Raw genomic sequence first — 14,224 nt, 5'->3', positions numbered from 1 at the left:
ATGCCACTGCAGTCTAGCGTGGGTGACAGACTTAGTGAGACTCTGACTCAAAAGATAAATAATAAAAAAACCTCACATCTTGAATGGAGGGTGAATAAGGAGTATAACACGGGACCTTGGAGGGAAAATATGCATTAAAAGGGAAGGAGAACATACTCAACATGCCAGTGGAAGGTGAAATTCTAAATATCTTATAAGAATAGTTTTGAGAAACATGTTTAATTATTAGTAAATCAAGATATACCCTTTGAATGACATTAAAAATTCACTAGAAGAGTGAAGAATAATAGTTATAACGTCACATAAGTAACAAAAGTCTCAAAACATAAAGTGTTCTAAAACTTTAATTAAATTTCATTTTTGAGATAGAGAGAATAAATAATAGTTCATATATTAGACTTTATTATGTGAAAAAGACTTTTATAAAATTCTTCCATAATAATTGAAGATATAAATTACAATAATTATAATTCACAAAAGAATAAAAACATTAAAATAAATTGTAAAAAACATTTTAAAAGGGTAAATTTGAAAATTATTCAAAAATCAGAAAGTGATTTTATCAATGTCCAAAAAAATTAAAATGAAAACAAACTTAATAATGTAAAAGAAGGCAGTTTTCTGCCGGGGTGGAGCGCGGGAGCTTTGGCTTCTCTGGGGACGCAGAAGCGAGAAGTAGGGACCTTGGCACTTGCCCCACGCCTCACTCCCTTGGCCGCCCCCCGGGACCCTGCCCGCGCCTCCACTCGCCAGCAGGGTGCTTCTGACTGGGACTGGGAGGGAGGGCGGCGGGGCGCGCTGCATGATCCCGCCACCGTCGTCCCCACCCCGGGGATCGCAGGTCCAGGAGGACCGCGCTTATTATGAAGAGTTCCAGGACTTCTTGAGTCCGCCTAATACACGCAGCATCGCCTCGGACAACTCTTTCTACCCTTTAGAGGAGAAGGAGGAGCACGGCCTCGAGGGCGAGGAGAGCGTCCCGGAGGCGTGGGGCTGCTGGGGACGCTGGTGCGTCGGGGGCTGAACGTCAAGGAAGCGCAGGAGACTGACCACAATGGCTGGATCGGCGGTATTGCCGCCTGCTACCATAGCTTTGTGGATATACCCTGGTGGCCTTAGCTCAGTGCCCCCACATTGACATCAACTGGTAGGACAGGGAGGGGAACACAGCCCTAATCACAGCTGCACAGGCAGCGGCTGTCCTTGGCCCCATGGGCACAGCTCTCAGCCTGGCGCTTCCTGCATCAGCAACACCTGGGCTGGTTCATCTCAGTTTTAGCCCAGATGTGGTGGAAACAGACTACCAGGTCCTGCCCCTGGAGTCTTTCTTTGAATAGGCCTGGGGTGGGGCCCAAGAATGAGCAGATCAACAGGTTTCCTGGTGAGGCTGATGCAGCTGGCCCAGGGCCCCCACACTGAGGATGGAGGACTTTGAAGTTTTCATGTCTGATGACGGTCAGCGACCCCTCTCAGTAGGCACTGAAGACCAGCAGAGTCACAGACCCCAGGAGAGATGTTGTCAGACTGACACAGAGGCATCACGGAATTAAAAAGAAAATGAGGAAAGCTGCTGAGCATCTGTTCAGGACTTCCCCGCGCTGTTTTACTAAAGAGGCCGTTCGGTCCCTATCAGGGCACACTATCATCACCAACTACTTGTTGAACTTATGTCCCGGGTCTTGACCTGGAAAGGAAAGACGCGTTCGCGTTCACCGCCCTGATGAAAGGGGCCAGGGAGGGTCGAACGGATCGCATCCAACCCCTTAGCTAGCAGGGGCGGGTGTTCATGAGAGGGCCCCCGCCATGGGATGCTGCCACAGGAGTGAGCACTTACATGTCCGCTTCATGCAGTGGCTCCTGGAGCGCCCCTACTGGGAGCGGTTCAGGGAAAAGTACCAGCTTGAGCTGCCTCCGCTCCCAGAGAGGGCGCAGAAGCCCTAGGGCTCCAAGAATCGCCTCCAGATGCTCAGGTACTGGAGTCGTCCGCGCTGACGCCGAGCCTCTAACAGCTCTGCGGTGGCCATAGCGTGCCAGACCGTGTGCCCCGAGAGCACTCCGTGCGTGGGGAAGAGGCGGCTGGCGGTGCAGGAAATCCTGGCGGCGCGGGGAGAGGGGATGCAGGTGCAGGAGGCGGGCGAGGGGGAGGGCCAAGGACAGCGTAGGAGGCTCGTCCGGGCGTCGGTGGGCTAGCGGGAGGGCTCCCTGAGAGCAGGACTCCGACCTGCAGTGCTGCCGGGGTCCTGGGGCCCCGCCGCGCCCGCCTCGCGGAATGCCAGCTTCCTGATCCTGCAGCGCATGCAACAGAGGAGCGTGTGGCCTGGCGTGGTAGTGCCCGGGGTCGGCGACAGCAAGGCGCCCGCGCCCACCTTCTAGTACCCGCGGCCGGCGCGGAAGGGCAGCACCAAGGACAGCGGCCACCTGCGGCTCCCCCAAGTGGAGGTACAAGGAGGCCAAGGAGAAGCGCCACGTCAAGGCGCAGGAGAGGATCCTGCCGCCCTGGAAGAAGAGCAAGTGAGGGCCCGCGAGTGCCTGGCGCGGGCTTCGAGGTCAGGGTAGGACCGAGGGACTGAACGCCATGGCTGCTCCCTGGACCTGGGGGCCTCGCGGGGTTCCAGGCTGTCTCTCTAGGATGCTCCCAGCAGGGGGGATGGAGGAGCCACATCGATTCGCCTGACTCTAGGTCCTCTACCAATCAGTACACCTAGCGGGCATGTTGCCTAAAAGGCTCCCTTAGAGAACCTCAATTAAGATTTTTTTAAAAGATCAATTTATTCCGCTGGGCGCTCTGGCTCACGCCTGTAATCTCAGCACTTTGAGAGCACGAGGCGGGTGGATTACCTGGGGTCAGGAGTTTGAGACCAGCCTGACCAACGTGGAGAAACCCTTCTCTACTAAAAATGCAAAAGTAGCAGGGCCTGGTGGCACATGCTTGTAATCCCATCTATTCGGGGGCTGATGCAGGAGAATCGCTTGAACCCCAGAGGCGGAGGTCGTGGTGAGCCAAGATCATGCCATTGCACTCCGGCATGGGCAACAAAAATGAAACTACATCTCAAATTACTTACTTACTTAATTTAATTAAAACAATTTATTAAAAGAGTTTTCTGTGTAATTTGTATTTTTAATCACTATTTATCCAATTTGCCAAGTTTTGCAAGTGATAGGGCCCCTCGTACCCAAGGCAATTTTAATACACTTGCCTGAAGACCTTTTGTTTAAAATACTCTTTCTAGCAAAAAATATTTATAGTATCTGTAAGAGTTTACACAGAAATCATGGGATTCTCTCTTTTTTGGCTTTTTTTTTTGGTCTTCTCATCTTGGGTGCATGTGCACACTGGATGTTCTTATTAATCAGATTAAGTGATACCGGATATTTCTATTTGATGGAAGGATTGACTCGTTTAGCCACATGATCAAGTGAGACAGAGAGATCAGATTTTATTGTATCTTTTAAAAAGTCTTATCCATGCAGTCACATATTGGAGAAAAACATTTAACATCGAAGTATAAAACAATCCAGAGATAAATATGTATGTATTACTAGAATTAAACTCATTTTAAGCAAGGAGTTTTAGATAAACTGGATACAAAATCTTTAACATATTAAAAATAAATACGAGAAAAAAAACTGTCATTTGATAAAATGGGGGCAAATGTAATAAATGACTACCACAAATACAAAATTAAGCCATATGTGCTCTTAAGTAAATCAAATCCAGGTATCCATAAAATGTAAAAACAGATGCAACAAGAGTAAGGAGCCCAGAATGATGCAAATTACAGGAATGGGGAGGAGGTGATGTTTAGAACAAGCGAAGAGAATGAAATGGGAAGCAAAGTTATTTTCAGCAAATTCTCCTGAAGTGCAACAGGCAAGCCCTTCTTCCAGACTCAGTTTCAAAGAGTTCCTTGTGTAGGTATTTCTTTTGTTACTCCTTTGAGGACTGCACTTGGTGTTTAGTTCATCCTCATGCGGACCCCATGGAATTTCCAAGACGTGGAGCCTTGGCATTGTGGCACCTTCCTGCCACACACACATAATTCACAGCATTATCAAGTCCCCATGAGCCCTACCCTCACCTCTGTCAGCCAAGGACCCACCCAGGCAGTGCCACGTGATCTCCCAGGCACGCTTCTCCAAGCCAGCTATCCCTGCTGCGAAAGTTCTCAAGGCACTGGTCTGGGCAGCTGAGCCCTGGGCTTGTCCTAAAGCTCCATAGGTGACTGTACTGCAGCCCACATGGAGAGCTGCAGCTCTAACACAGGGATTTTGAGAGGCCTCAGTGGTCTTTAAGTGGCACTTCCAGGACACCCATCCTGAGCTCCCACAAAGGGCTCCACCTTCCCAAGAGTGTCTAATTGTCATTGGAACAGCCAGGGTTAGGCAGCTTCTGCTAGGGCTGACATGGAGTCTGACCCTTGGTGGGTTGCCAGACATTCCTTCCTGTTTCTGCCATGGGAAGCTGGCACTGGGAATGGTATGGAGCTGGAGCCCCCTTTCTGCCCTAAGCCTTGGGTTCCTTCTGCTTCCAAGTCAGAAATGGACACTTCTGGTCCTGCCCAGCCACTACTGCACCACAACCCATGCTCATAGTCTCCAGGGATGTGTAGAACAGCCATGGCAGGACAGCAAACAACTGGCGATTTCCCCAGGTCCCACACTATGCACTTTAGTGAGGTTTGGGGCTTGAGTTGGCTCAATGTGATCAGGTAGTGATGAAATCTTCTGGATGTAAGTGGATGCTTTGATTTAAGCTACACTTTGTTTTGTCCAAGTGCAGCTTCCAGTATCCTTACCATGTTCTGACTTAGCTCCTCTATATGTGCATAGAGAGTTTTTAGTGATAATAGTTTCTAGAGCAATATTTGAGGATGATGATGAGCAGTGTGTCCATGCTTCATGGCCGTATTCAACTAAGCACTCTGCTCTTGGTTTCCTACTAAATCCTCCTTGGACCTTTAAATTTCCTAAAGGTTGTTGTAAGTTTTTCTGGATACAGAAAATGTAGCCCATTTCTTGTCACCTCATCAGCTACACCTTGACATAACATTTTAATGAAAATACGTGTGCTTACTCCATAACCTTTTTAGGGTTTGCTGAAGATGGTGGTATATAGGCTGGGGGCAAGAGGTGGTGAGGTATATCCGGGTTTGTTGATTATAAAACAGGTTCCTTTAGAGAGATATAAAGCACCTCCAAGTCCTTCGAGTTTTAAGCTATTTCTTGTAGTATTCTGGGGAATCGTTTTGTTAATGTAACTATTAGAGCTTAGGGCTAAGAAGAGTGGGGTATCTAATCCCAGTTTGGGTCTTAGCTATTGTGTCTTTAGGCTATTAAAGCCACTTTCATAGTATATTTTCTTCTATCTGGAGTTCATTTTTTTTCTAATGACTTAGAGTTTAGCTTTATTTAGGGACCTTAAACACTCTTTACGCCGAGTGCTATTAGGTTAGCTAGGGCTGAGTATGGCCGCGGTGGCTGGCACGAAATTGACCAACCCTCGACATCAGTAGACCATAGTTAACCTTTTGCTTATTACTAAAGATTTATCACTCCTCTTTCCCGTGGGGGTGTGATTGAGCAAACTGTTTTGAGTTATCTTTGTGTGTGCTTGGTATCTGCTCCTTTTGATCTGGGGGATCTAGAGGGCATTTCCACTGGGGTGGGGATGCTTGCATGTGTAATCTTACTAAGAGTTAATAGAAAGGCCAGGACTGAACCTATTTGTTTATGGGGTTGTGAAGACCCATCTAGACATTTTCAGTGTCCTGATTTTAATAATTAAGCAACATTAGCTGCAAAAATACTTAAGTGTAAGATTAAAATGTGAAGGGAAAAAGTAAGTAAGAATAGTAATTTTCAGTTCTGAAAATTTAGTCTTTAAAGTTGAATTGACAGAGGCTTGACTGAGAGAATATTTCTAATTAGGGTATAACTGATTTAGGGTATAATATGTGGGATGTCACTTTCAGAGGGGTATGTTCAACGTATTATACTAGTATTAGGGTGAAAGTTTAGTTATTATATTTATTATATGAAATGGAACCTTAATTTAGTAGGAGCGTCTTAAGAATATTTTAGGAAAATTACATCAATTGAAAGGTAGCTGTTGGGATATTCATGGTTAAAATGTGGTTTTTGGGCTCTGACTGGGTTGCATTTAGTCTTTTGTTTTTGGGGTTTGGCAAGGGCACATTGACCTGGGTTGGTGATAAGTTCCGAGATGAGGGGATGGAGGGTTTGCCAATTTAATCGGAAGTAGTTCTTGGAAGTGAGTGTACATGAGTGGTCGTACGCACCTATTGATTAATTATTATGTCCATCAAGCATGAATTACTAAGCACCTCATGATTGGAATGCCAGTTCAGAATATTCAATATAAGTTCAGCTTCTACAATTGATTTGGCAGAAATAAAATCCAAGTTCATTGACAGCTTATTTAGAGGGGACCAGGTCTTCTGTGATGGTGAGTGATAGCACCCCCAAAGTTAAAAATACCAAATGCATGGCAGTGCTCCCATGACTGGTTAATAGGGTAATAGTCATTAGTCCATAGAGATGTCTTATATAAGGGGGAAGTGTGGGCGATCTTAATTTTATGGCCCTGAGGTAAGAACCAGATGCCGGGTATAGTTTCAATATAGTCTCCCCCAAGTGTAATGGGCCCAGAGCGAGGAGGGTAGCACTCGTGAGCAGGATGATGATTTCTCAGAGGTTGCAGGTTAAGAGACCAAAATTTGGTGGGGGATATCCATACTGATGAGAAATTTCTTGACTGGGACTTGCTGTGGCCAATGAACGAATATATGTACTATGTAATATTAAGGATTTATAATACTAATTGGATAAAATTTGTATTGTACTGTTAATATTAGTAGGTTGATGGAGGGATTTCTAATACGTGTTTATATGCACGTGGGTAAGCTTTTAATGCACTTTCATGCAGGAATGGCCTCAGTATCCTGACCGTGCAAAGGTAGCATAATCCCTTGTTCCCCAAATTGGGACTTGTATGAATGGCCACGTGAGGGTTCAGCTATCTCTTACTTTTCATCAGTGAAATTGAACTATCTGGGAAGAAGCGGATATAGATAAATAAAACGAGAAGACCCTATGGAGCTTAATTTTATTAATGCAAATAAAAACTCAAAAAGCCTACAGGCCCTAGCCAGTATCCCTGCATTAAAAATTTTGGTTGGGGTGACCTCGGAGCATGACTCGACCTAACTAAGACTGTGCTATTCTAAAGGAATCAATATATATTGATCCAGTAATTTGATCAATGGAATAATTTACCCTAGGGATAACAGTGCAATCCTATTCTAGATTTCCATAGCAACAATAGAGTTTATGACCTTGATGTTTGATCAGGACATCCTAATCATGCAGCTGCTGCTATTAAGAGTTCGTTTGTTCAACGATTACAGTCCTAGGTGATCTGAGTTCAGATCAGAGCAATCCAAGTCTGTTTCTGTCTATTTAAGATTTCTCCCAGAATGAAAGGACAAGAGAAATAGGGTCCACTCAAAAAGTACCCTTGCCTCATAAATGACATTATCTCAATTTAACAAATCATTATATACCTTACCCAAGAACAGGGTTTGTAAAGATGACAGAACCTGGGGATTGCATAAAACTTAAAACTTTATAATCAGAAGTTCAACTCCTCTTCTTAACAATATGCCCATAATTAATCTTCTCCTACTTATTATTCCCACTCTAATCACCACAGCATTCCTTACACTCAATGAGCGAAAACTCAGGCTACATACAACTAGCCAAAGAGCCTAACGTTGTAAGCCCTTATGGACTGCTTCAACCATTCACTGATGCAATAAAACTTTTCACCAAAGAACCCCTATGGCCCTCAATCTCTACTACTACCCTTTACATTATTGCTCCAAGCCTGGCCTTTTCTATCTCTCTCCTATTGTGAACACCCCTCCCTATACCGGATCCTCTAATTAATTTGAATATAGGCCTCCTATTTTTACTAACCATATCAAGCCTAGCCATCAACTCTATTCTGTGATCAGGATGAGCATTCAAATTCAAATTGGCACATTACAAGTTGTAGGCCAAACAAGTTCACAGGAAGTAACCCTAGCCATTATCCTGCTATCAATTCTACTGATAAGAGACTCATTTAACTTACATGCACTCATCACAACACAAGAATTCCTCTGACTGTTCCTACCATCATGGCCCCTCTTGATGATATGACTCGTCTCCACACTAGCAGAAACTAATTGAGTCCCTATATTATACATATATATATATATTTTATATTATATAGAAATATAGATTATATAAAATATAAATCTATAAATATTTATACATTATATTTTATACATTATATATAAAATTATATATTAATTTTATACCCTCTGTAGAGAGAATTATCTTTGTTTCTATGTCCATCCATAATAAAATACTATGTCCATAATAAAAATACTAGTGAAAAATAGGAACTATAATCACATAAGAGGTAAAAGAAAATCTGTTAGTATCGATATATTAATACATATAGATGGTGTTTGTTTTTACAGGGTTTAGTAAAAGGCATTCCAATTTTCTAAACGATTTCCACTTTACAATATATATATTTTTCTCTCTTTCATGATTGGAAAGAGTGCAACACTATACATCCCTATGCAATCATCCTTGATTACATCTAAGGGAGTTTGTGCAGTAATAACATTACAGAGTTAATATATTCATACAGGTATTACAGGGTAACCAAACAACATTCCGAATTCTTTCATCAGCAAAGCCCAGTGTAATCCTAATTCAGGTAGCCACCCTAATTAATGCAATTAACTCAGGTACATATATATATACACACACACACACACATATATTACATATGTATATATCTGCATGTGTGGATGCACTTACATGATTATAAATACCATCGAATTTTCCTCTCAAACACTATTTTTGTGGAGAATGAGGTATACTCACTAGTTCATCAAAAATATGTTTAAAATTCTTGGATGATTACATTTGTTACAGTGACTAGCTGGATTAGAAATAGATTGGGTTAAAAATGATGAAAGAATTGGGGAGAGGGAGCAGAGTGTTGGCTGTTAATTAGCACCTGGATCAAAGGAGAGCACTGATGTGTTTAGAAGCCACAACATTGACAGAGTAAAAGACAGACCTAAGAATCCAACTGTAAATTTCTTTACTGTGGTATTTTCTGCCATTTATGCTCCATAACATACACCTTAACCACTTTATCTTGGTATCTGCAGCATTCTATTTTAGTCTACTTAGCATTTTCTCTCAAATTCATTGTTTCTCTCACCTTCATCTTCCTTCCCTTCTTCCTTCCAGCTGTATTTTTTCACTAGAGAACACTAGTAGAATGTTCTCCCAAATTTCAGATTTCAGATACACATCTGCAAAATAATGTTATGGAGACACAGTTTAGTTGCTACTGAATACTTGGTTGTTTTCAAAATTTCACAGCATTACTACTGTCCTCCAAAAAAACGGTTTCCCATTTCCACAGCTAATCTCATCATTGACTCTGCCATCCAAGTTTATTCTATGCCAATCTGGAAAAATCTTGAAAAATCAATTCTGATCGATTTCACTTTTCCACCTAAATAAAACAGTGGATGACAGGGCTTTTGGGATCTGGGGACCAGGATATATAGGGACCGACCACAGCTACGCACGCATCACCTCTAAGGTTCCACACGCAAGAAGCAGCACAAGGAGCATGTGCAGACATCTTCCGGGTCCCCATGCTACCCCAGCTCTACTGGGGCCTTCATCCTTGCACTGCAGCTGTTGTCTTATGTAGCCACCTCCAGCTCCACTTAGTCATTTTTCAGACATTGAAGGAAACTTATTTTAAAATTATTTTGAAGCCGTAACTTTTGAAAGACGATTGTTGCGGAGACTTTTATTAAAAATAAAATTTTTTGAAAGCATTAATGACTTAACCAACCTGCAGATTCCGAAGAGCAAAATCCAAGATTATTGTGGATCCATGCCAATGATCCTTATGACAAAAGGAAAATACAGCAGCAGCTATGTGGTTTTATACACTCTAATCGTAGTAGCTTCTGCCTATTTCTTTAAGGAATCTTTAAATTTTATTTAGGTCAGACAAGATTCACAAACCCTTCCTTGTGCAAAGAATGGCTGCAAAAGAAAGATGGGAAAATCCTTTCTTGTGGTTAATAACCAAAATTTATTAATGTTTTGAGTCCTATTTTCCCAGTTTGGAAACTGAAAATTGAGTAAACAATACAGGTAAAAATAATTTTGATAAATCAGAGGTTTACTACAACCTTGATTTTTCTGAGACTATTAAAGTCAAAAATTCATAAATTTAAAAGAAAAACTTAAAGTATCAGAGCTATAAACAGAAATACGAAGACAGACTATTCCTCAAAGCACTTTGTTTTCTTTCTTATTTGTAAAGATATGTTTATGTAAATAAGGCCAGAAGCAGAGGCTCATGCCTGTAATCCCAGCACTTTGGGAGGCCAAGGCAGGCAGATCACCTGAGGTCAGGAGTTTGAGACCTGTCTGGCCAACATGGTGAAATCCCGTCTCTACTAAAAATACAAAAATACATTGGCGGTACACGCCTGCAATCCCAGCTGCTCAGGAGCCTGAGGCAGAAGAATTGCTTGAAAGCAGTAGGCGGAAGTTGCAGTGAGCAGAGATCGTGCCACTGCACTTCAGATTGGGCGACAGACACCCACTAATAGGAAAATTTGAGAAAAGTGATTATATACACATAGACAAACAATTATATGTTTACCAAGCAATTTGTAATGTAATGTGTATCTAATGTTTAGAATATAAGATCAATATTCCCATAATCATGTCTGATGTACCATCCTCCACATTTGAAAATAGGTAATTCCCAAGTTTCAATGACAAGCTGTTGTCATAAGTGAGCTTTCGTTACTAAAATCTAAAATTGGACAGAATTAATATGTGATATTATCTAATATTCTGACAGTGTAAAGTAGGTACCATCAGCTACCATTTGATATGTTTGTATACATTTCATGGAGAATGTTATTGGGAAAATGCATTAAAATCCTTACACATAAGTTTGCCTCTGACCCAGCAATTCTAGTACTAGGAAAGGGTTCTAAAATCTTCACTGGACAGCAGCAGGCAAATATCAATTCTAGCCTCAAGTATTTCTGTCTATGCTTCAAATAATACATATGCCACATGCAGCAGATAAAAAACCTTGTTTCCTGTTTCTTTGTTTCACAATGATTGAATCATGTAACTTCAGGATTTTAATACATTGTATTTCTTAGTGTTTTGGCAGGTGACCTGCATTGAGAGCCCTCAGCTCTTCTCTCCGTCTTCCTTTCTGTGGCTCTACTACTTTCTGCTCTCAGCATCCCAAACATCAGTCAGCAAAGCTACGTGACTTGTGCTTCTAACAAAAAGAAGAAAGAAGAAATCAAGAGAGAGGAGGAAGAGCAGGAGTGGGAGGAATTTTTTGAAAACTTATGAATTTACTGCAATGCTGCAGTTTGAAGTTTACAGAATAGTACAAAAGATATAAATGTAAATAAGCATATTTACAATGATAAAATATTGGATTTAGCACCAGCATCTACAGGTTACTCCTTAAGTCAAATATAGGAAATGTCTCATGACAGTAGAAATTAGCATAAGTGAAACAATTAATAAAAATAAATTCAGGATTATGAATACTTATATTCAGCTATTTATTCCTTATACCTGTCATATTCTACTTGGAGGTGGTGGGACATAAACACTGTGTGTCCCCTTCTGATATACAGAATAACAGGATTTAGCTTAAACTGATATTTTCATAATTTTATCAACAGACTTCAATCATATTTTTTAATACATGCACTATAAAATTATATAATCCAGGATAAATATCCATTGTCCACAATGTGGGGAACAGAAGAGTTTCAGTTTTTGGATATTTTTGGATTGTGGAATATTTGCCTATACATAATAAGATAAGATTTTTGTGTTTGACCCAGGTCTAAACACAAAATTCATTTATGTTTCATATACATGTACGCAGATAGGCTGACAATAATTTTAGACAATATTTTAAATAATTATGTTCATAAAACAACATTTGTGTGCACATATCATTTTATTACCTTTTATGAGTGTACTTGCTTGGGGAAATCTAGGTGGACACAGAAAGGTACCTTGCAGCTTAAGTCTGTAATCCCAACGATTAGGGAAGCTGAGGTCGGAGGTTTGCTGGAACACACGAGGTTGAGGCTGCAGTTATTCGGGATACCATCACTGCCCTCCACATTGGGCAATAGAGTGAGACTCTGTGACAAAATAATAATAAGAAGAACAAAAATGTAAAACGACTCACTAATATATGCAATGTTTATTATGTTGTAAATATTTTGGATATATTCAGTTAAAGTATATTATTAAAATTAATTTCAGTTGTTTCTAATTGTTTTATAATATCTCCAGAAAAATTTATTCCCTTCCTCTCCTTTATAGTTCCCTTGCAAATCCATGAACCAATGATGAAAATATGTCTACTTGAATAATATTCAAGATACCTAAAACATTTGAAATATAATTAAGATAATGCTAAGAAGGAAATGTATATCATTAAATCCATCTGTCATTAACAAGGAAAGGTCTATTCCAAACAACCAGACAAATACTAGGAACTTCATGCAAAGAAAACAAAGAAAAATTGAAAAAATAATTGCAGAAAATTAGTTAAAAAGCATAAAATAGATAAAATCAATAAAGTCAAAAGCAGGCTCTTTAAATAGGAAAAATAAATTGATAAATTTCCAGCAAGACTCATTTAATAACAGAAAAAGGGAGTTCAAATCATGAGTTAACAGGCAGAAATGCAGGTCATCCACACATTAAATAGTCAATAAGATTTTAAGAACAACTTTATATCTACACATTTGACAATTTCAATGAAATGAGAAAATTCTTGAAAAACCAACTGACAAAACCTAACAAAAGAAAGCATAGAAAATTGAAATATATGATTTGGATTATAAAAGTTTGCCCTATTATTGAAAAAAACCTCACAAAGAAAACTCCAGTGATACCTTTCAGTGAAATCTTGAAAACATTTAAGAAAGAAATAGCACACTTAGACAACCCTTCTAGAGAACAGAAAAAAAGTTATACTTCTCAATTCATGATGTTGTTCTTTTATTATTATTATTATTTATTGTAGACAGCTTTTCTCTCTGTTTCCCAGGCTGAAGTTCAGAGGCAGGATCATAGCTCACAGCAGTCTCAAACTCCTAGTCTTAAGTGCTCCTCCTCTCTTGGCCTCCCAATGTGCTGGGATGACACTTTGCCCAGTCCAAGCGTATAACTTTAATACCCAATCTTGATACACATGTAGTATGAGAAATGAAAATTGCCATACAGACTTTAGCATAAACATAGGGACAAAAATTCAAAAAAGTTATTAACTAATCAAATCTTGTGACAGACAAGGGCATAATACATCATGTGCAAGTAGAGCTTATTCTAGGACAGTAGAGTAATTTAACATCAGAATGTGGAATAAATGTGAATCACCACAGGAACAGGACAAAATACATGTTATTGTTCCTGTAGATAGAGAAGGGAAACATTTGATATAATTAAATGGTCATTTATGATTTTAAAGATATTAAAAAACTGAAATAGATGGAAACTTTCACAATCTAATAAGAACATAAAAAGTTAGAACCAATTCAATATTTAATGGAGAATTGAAAGCTTCTACCCAAGAATGGAAATGAGATGTGAATTCTGCTGTCACTGCTTGTTTTCAACACCTTTCAAGATGTCCTCTTCAATGCAACCAGACAAGGAAAAGAAACAAATAATGTGAGGGTTGGATAGAAATAAATCTATGATAATTGCATGATTAGCATAACATGATGTGACATTAAAAGTTACCTGAACTCTATAAACTACTAGACATATTATTGAAATGAGAAAGAGATTTAATCTTGCATGCTTCTTAGACAACAATTAAAAGTGAGAATAAAGTTAAAATGTATTTAAATATTATACGAAGAATCAATACATAGAAATAAAGCTAATGGGAGATGCACAAGTCTGTGCCTAAAAACCATAAAACACTATTAAAAGAAATGTTTAAAATATAAGTAAATGAAGAGATATCCTATGTTTGTGGATTTGAAGGTAAGATTTGAAGCTATCCTGTGCTTCTGGATTTGAATGC

At 40.1% G+C, this 14,224-nt stretch overlaps 1 pseudogene; it reads left to right on the top strand.

The window, feature by feature from the left end:
* Positions 1-2,515, top strand: LOC105484383 (ankyrin repeat domain-containing protein 33B-like; annotated as a pseudogene).
* Positions 2,516-14,224: the final 11,709 nt, after the last annotated feature.

Source organism: Macaca nemestrina, chromosome 12 (genome assembly GCF_043159975.1).
Source record: "Macaca nemestrina isolate mMacNem1 chromosome 12, mMacNem.hap1, whole genome shotgun sequence".
Lineage (NCBI taxonomy): Eukaryota > Metazoa > Chordata > Mammalia > Primates > Cercopithecidae > Macaca > Macaca nemestrina.
This window is presented reverse-complemented; position numbering and strand designations above follow the sequence as displayed.